This window comes from Pogona vitticeps, chromosome 12 (assembly GCF_051106095.1).
Source record: "Pogona vitticeps strain Pit_001003342236 chromosome 12, PviZW2.1, whole genome shotgun sequence".
Lineage (NCBI taxonomy): Eukaryota > Metazoa > Chordata > Lepidosauria > Squamata > Agamidae > Pogona > Pogona vitticeps.
Genome location: NC_135794.1, coordinates 23,729,773 through 23,736,854, shown reverse-complemented (window position 1 = coordinate 23,736,854; position 7,082 = coordinate 23,729,773).

Genomic DNA, 7,082 nt, shown 5'->3' with positions numbered 1-7,082 from the left:
GTGCGCGCGTGTGACTGAGTGTGAGTGTGTGTGTCTCTGTGTGTGTGTTTGTGCGTGCGTGCAAAAAGGGGGTGGCGGGCGAGGGAGGCGGAGGCCGCCAAGGATCGGGGGCTCCGGAGCCCGCCAAAGGGGGGGGGGCGGGGGTGGGATCTGGGGGTGTGTGGAGTGGGGGGGGGCAGGAGGCGGAGGCCCCCCTCCCCTCCCCTCCCCTCCCCCGCGCAGGGAAACAATGTGGCCCCGGAGAGCAACACTGTAGCCGCGCCGCCTCGGCGCTGCCGGACCGGCCCTCGCCCTCGCCCTCGCCCGCCGGGGCCTCCCGGACGCCTTCCCCGGGCAGGGAGAACCGGCCGCCGGAGCTTCTCTGGCAGGGGAGCGAGCAAGCAAGCGAGCAAAAATTCAGATTTTCTCTCTCTTCTCCCCCCCCCCCCCGTCCGCCCCGCTTTCTCTTTCTTCTTCCTCCTCGCTCGCTGCCTGCCCTCCGTGTGGTTCCTGCTATTTTTCTAGGTAACATGGGAAGGTTTCCATGACATGCAGAAACAGCAAGAAGAAGGTGGCTCGTTATCTCCTTTTTTTTTAAAACAGCAACACACAAACACACAGAGAGGTGGGGAAGGGGGGGGGAAGGTTCCGATCTGCATTTCTCTGAATATTTAGAAAATAAACCCAAAATGGAACCTGCTGGAATCCGAAAGGTTTTTAAAATATGTGCGCATTTTATTTTATTTTTTTCCTATTTTGTTTTATTTTAATCTTATTTTTTAAAATCTTATTTTATTTTTCTTTTGTTTTCTATTCTTTTATTCTATTTTGCCGGCAGAATTAAAAACGCCACTTCTTTCTTTGATACAACAAAGCCAAAAAGGCCCACAACCAATAGCTGGCACACAGCTGTCTATCCTTAAGTGAGAAGAGACCCCCCCCCCAATTCACCCACTCAAATATTGGCAAAATCGGGCCATTGTTAGATTCCATAATGGGGAAAAGATGCACTGGAGGAACCTCTGTGTGTGTGTGTGTGTGTTTTCACCCCCTGTGATGAGCCCAGTAAAACCACTGCTATTTGGAAATTTCCTGGGCTGAAGAAAGCAGAAAAAAAAAATTAGACATCCTTTGGAGCCACCCCAGGTTGCAAAGATCTGGGCAGGATTAAGTGCTCCTGCCCAGTTGGAATGAACGGACAAAAGCCGAAGGTGCATCTTTCAGAGAGAGAGCATTTGGGGGTGGGGGTGGAGGGATGGAAAAGAGGTAATGACACATACCAGCAATACTTCTTGTCAAATAAACTGGTTTTGATTCTGGGGTTTTGAATAATACAAAATGATGCTTTTGGGCGGTCAGCCTTGATCCCCTCCAGGCCGAGATCACCCTTCTTTCCCGGTCCATTGAAGGGCGCTTTCTGCGGCCAAAGGAATAGAGGTGGGGGTGGACTCTACACGCACACAGGTGCCACTTCCTACCCCTTTGTTCTTGAAAAGAGACCCGCTTCCTTCCTTCGGGAGGCAGAGACATCCCGCATAGGGTTAGATACACCTGATCTGAGCTCACACCGAAATAAATCTGGTCCTCATTAACGTCAAAGAATCATGGAGCTGGAAAGAGCTTCTGAGGCCATCCAGTCCAACCCCAAACCGATGTATGTCTGACAGGCGGTGGTCCAATTTTCTCTTGAAGGCCTCCAGCGCTGGAGCGCTCCCCACCTCCCGAGGTCATGGGCTCCATAGTCATGCTGATCTAACAGTTAGGATTTCCCCCCCATGATCTTCAGCTTAAATCTGCTTTCCTGCCGCTTGAGCCCATGATGGCGTGCCCTGCACTCTGGGACGATCAAGAACAGGTCCTCTGCAGGACTACCTCTCAAATATTTGAGAAGTGCCATCATCTCTTCTCTCTCAGCCTTCTTTTCTCAAGGCTGCGCCAGTAAGGTTTCGGGATGCGTGCAAAAAGAGGCCGAGGTGTCTGCCTCTCTGAAATGGTTCCCAAGGCCCTTCTAAGCTAAAATGAAGCTACACTGATTTAGGGGGGATTGAACACTCATCTCAGAGAGCCAGAAAGTCTTGGCGGACCAGGCCCCAAATATGGAACACCCAGAGATGCCCTCAATGCACTAATTAATTGACTTTAAAACCAGGGCCCGCCCAAGACAATTTACTGGATAGTGAGGCTTTCCGGTGTTATTGGTAGACTTCAGAGGCCATCATTCCACCCCGTTGGTGATTTGGTCATGGGCCGAATGGACGGGAAGGCCACTGCTTTCCCAACCCTGCTATTGCTCAGTAAATCCTCAGGGGTCTTTCCCAGGGATTCCCAAGTCAGATTTGGGGGGGGGGGAATACATAAAGTTGGCCAGAGAGGACAAATAACAAAGCATCGCTGGAACCATGTAGAGGACACGCAGATTCCCTTAAGGCCTGTATGTACTTACTTGTAATAATTAAGAAAGTTTTATAGGAAACTCTTTAAAGGAATCCATAACTTACTACCTAGAACACTTGCTTGAAAATGTTTTCTCTGCCTGATTTTGCCACCCTTAAAAAGGGCTCCGAATTATGTTTTAGGCTGAAATGTATTGGGAGGATTCTAGTTTACTAAATTTAAATGTTGGTGGCTTTTATGTGAGGTGTCCCCCCCCCCCCCGGGGTGCCATCTTGGGACATTGCTTCTCTTTGTCTTCATAGATTGGTGGACGCCTGCCAGGTTTCCTCCCTTTTCAGCCGAGGCATTTCACTGCCCGAAAGGAAACAGCTAAAGGTGCCTCTCCATCCACCAAGGTCAAGGTCCATTGCTCAAAATCTATGATTTATGTCTTTATTTGTTATGCATTCATACAAGCCTCCTACGGGCCTGGCAGAGGGCCGTGCTGAGGGTTTTGGCCCAGCAAACGCGAGATGGATGTTTTCCTCATTTCAAAATCCTGATGGCAGGGGGAGAATTCCCCCTCACCCATTTCTGCCACCCTGATTTTATTTACTGCATTGTCAGCCAAATTTTGTCTTAAAAAATCACAACCCCTCAAGGCGTGCACGTGACTCTCTTCCTCCTTGCTTTACACACATAGCAAGGTGGGTCACCCTGAGAGAAAGTGTCAAGGGCTTCCTGAACCTTGGTGGCAGTCTCAAGAAGGCTAATGAAGCTTTAAGAGCAACGTGAAGAAAGGAAAATCTTGTCCCTTTCTTTACGTTGGTCTTAAAAGGTGGCACCCATTTTTTGGATGGATGGATGGATGGATGGATGGATGGATGGATGGATGGATGGATGGATGGATGGATGGATGGATGGATGGATGGATGGAAAATATTTTCCTTTGCCTCTCTTCTTAAAAAGGACCCAAGGCAGCATACATAAGACAATATTTGAAGCTAAGAACAGTATGCGTATAAATACTATGAAGGATCAGACAAATAATATTCTAAGAAACGGCAAGCAGAAGCAGTACCAAAAACATTGATACATGCTGAGGTTAAGTATAATGTTAGGGAACAAACTGTGAAATTAATATAGATATATATTAGTTACATTGATATTCTGCTTGCCTTCAAGGAGCTGAAAACAGCTTTCATTTTTTTAAAAATCTGAATTTAGCAAAACTTGCTTCACACTAGACATGGAAAGAACTTGAGATTTCTTACCAAAAAACAATCGTAAGAGAGTTTCTCCTTGTGAGAAGGGAAAAAGGGGCCAGGTGGTCTATTCAAGCCCAGGGTTTGAATGACTTGACTCTTAAAATCTTAAATACGTTCTTCTTAGAGCTGGATAGCTCAGTGGGTTAAGTGTCTGGCTGCAGAGCCGGAGGTTGGGAGTTTGATTCCCCTGCGGGGCCTCTTGGGAGAAGAGCCAGCCTGGGGGGCCTTGGGCCAGCTGCACAGTCCCAAGGTTTCTGCAGAAGAGGGTCAACCACTTCTGAGTATGCTCTACCCAGAAAACACTGAAAAGGTCCACCATCAGTCAGAATTAACTTGAGGGCACACGGCAATTATTGTTGGAATGTAATCTGTTCTCGACAGACCCACACATCTAAGACGACTCCAGAGAGACCAGCCCATACCTTGATCTCTCTTCCAGAAATTGCTACGGAGAAGTTGAGTATGTAAGGGAGGGGCCAAAATCCAATAGTACCCATTGCCAAATGGTACGTCGGCACTTATGTGCAGCTCTTTGATTGAAGAATCATCCTATCGTGGAATGGCGGAGCTGGAAGGGACCCTCGGCGGTCCCCAACCTTGGGCCTCCAGATGTTCTTGGACTTCAACTCCCAGAAATCCTGGCCAGCAGAGTTGGTGGTGAAGGCTTCTGGGAGTTGTAGTTCAATAATATCCGGAGGCCCACAGTTGGAGACCACTGCTCTAGATCATCCAGTCCAACCCTTCTCAAGAAGGCTCTGTGGGGAATCAAACTCCTGACCTCTAGCTCTGGCTCCAGAGACATAACCCACCGAGATATCCAGCAGTTCATGTACTCTAATCAGCGATAACTAGATTTAGAATAAGGTTTTTCTTCCTTTTTGGTAACAGGACTCTTGACTTCCCACAGAGGCTAGCTTTAACATCTCTTTGCCATGTTCCGGTGACCAGGAAAGGCTATATTATTTTTGTAGCGCTTGGAAGGGAGCTAATCCTTCTCTGGCCTGTGCTCCTGTTTGTCGTTGAGCGCTCTGATGTACGAGTGCTTTGCTGTGCTTTGTTATTGTCGTTGTTTTATCTAATTTGTATACTGCCTGGAGCAGGCGTGAAGTGCAGGGAAAAATTCATGCATATATCAAAGAAGCAAATGAAATAAAATAAATTACAATTAATGGCGTGTTGGTCAAGAGAACTTATTGAATCAAGTATGTGGTATTGTGTCATTCCGCCCTTACTCCTCTGGGGCAATGTTTGTATTTATATTGTATAACACTCGTTCCATGAGCAACGCAGGGGAAGTTGATGAGAAGGAGCTAAAAATAATCCGGACAAGATTTATGACATTGTGTTTTTCTTTCATAAATACTGGAATCCTGTCAAACGTCCGTCAAAATGCCTTTTGAATAAGATCCAAAGTTTGGGAGGAGGAGGAGGATTAAGAAATGTCTTTGCTTCCTTCTTAAGGAAGTGGACATTATCTCAGAGTGGCCCACCCATGATATTTATTTTTTATTTATGTATTTATTTATTGTATTTATATCCCTCCTATCTAGTCATTTCAACCACTCTAGGCGGCTCAAACCGAATTAATTAATAATAATAATAATTGTGTACCCACTGAGTCAACCTTGGGTGACCCTTTCCAGTGTTTTCCAGGTAGAGAATAACCAGAAGCGTGATGCCATTCCCTGCCTCTAGGGGCGCTCTGGGACTGGGCCCGCTGGCCCAAGGCTGACTCTTCTCCTGGGATTTACCGTAAACAATTGAACGCCCGAGCCGACTCACACGGAGCTATCTAGCCGGTCCTCAAAGGATGGGTGGCTCAGTGAGTTAGATGCCTGGTTGCAGAACCAGAGGCTGCAAAAAAGGGAGTAGACCAACCTAAGCCATCAGCGTACCGAAAAGTGGGTCAAGTACCTCTGCGGACAGCCTTTTAGTCTTCTTCGGAGATGGGATGCAGGCAGACCTTTGCCTCGGTTTCTAGAGTGGCCACGCTTGTTTGGGCTCAAGTCCTGTTGGAACTTGGCCATCTGGGTTTGCTGTTAAAAGGGAGGGAAGTCGGCACTCTATATTACGGCTGGTTTTTCTTATAACCCACGCTGCCTAGGTAATCACTGGTGAATTCTTTTTTTCTTCTCTCTTTTTTTGATCTGAAATGGAATTTGTAAGGAGTAGATCAAAAGGGGGGGGGAGGGAGAACTTACACATGGGACATGCTCCCCTGTCTGTTGACTTATTTATTTATTAATATTTTTGCTTGCTTCTCAACCAAAAAAGAAAAAAGAAAAAGAAATGAAAAGAAAAAGACTCCCAGTGGCTGACTCAGAGTTAATAGAAACACCTTGCTATGTATGCGGCTTGTTTCAAGCTAGTTATACCTAGCATTGCTAATCCAGCTGCTAAAATCAGCAGAAGGGAGCAATCCCATGTACAGTATGTGCAATCATCCTTACAGGTGTCCCTAAGGTTTTGAATTTGTCTTGTGTAAGCTGCTAGAGAGGCATATCTGGGTGATGATAAATAACCGGGTGGCTTTGGAGTGGCTGAGGCATGTGGTTTCTTTGGCAAAGCTTAACCAAGGTAAGATAGCTTTGTGTTCTAGTTGGTTTGTATGAAATGTGTGTTTGTATGAAACGGTTTGCATTTGGGTGCTTTCTTCACTAAGGAATAACCTCCTCCCCCCCCCCCCCGGGATGGAACAGGGAAAGCCCAGTGTAAAATCTGAGAGGAAAATACCAAGAATAGAATAGATAAAAATAGCTGAAAGCAATCATTGTGGCTGTTATTTAAATCTACTTGATTTAAATTTTACATCACAAATTTAAATCATGATTTAAATCATCATCCCGTAATACTTTTTTTTTTTTAAATCTGATTTAAGGGGAAAAAATGCCCCAAATACTTTGAAGAGCGGTGATTCTATTGGTGTGGCAGTGGGTTGAAATTACTCCACACAACTTCTTTTACAGTTAAACTGAACCACGCCAGGAAAACCCTTAGATCAGAGAACACCAATAAATAGAGAACTATCTTCTGATAACCCAGGAAACAGAGAACTGTCCTCTCTTGGGGAGCATCAGTGGCCTTCTTGTGGCAAAAAGGGGCATTAAATATTACTACACATAAAAACAGACCTGGATGGACAGATCGGTGCCTCATCAGCCTGTTGTACTTAGTCCGCCTGCTACCGTCACCATTGTGATGTTTCAACACCTGGCAGACTGGGAAGAAATTCAGAGTTTATAGACAGCCAAGGAAGAGAAAGTGAAGTGGATTTATCTTGTTTTTCAATTAGCTTCCCAGGATCAACTTTAACTATATTAGCTAGCCACACCAATTCATTTCCTCCCTGCAGTGTCATCTTCCTTCCAATAGAGGCCTCTGTCTACCAACAAGTGCGCCATCTTTGATTCTTGGTGGCTCAGGATGGGTTGAGTTTGTCATAGTGCCAAAGGTCTCTACTCC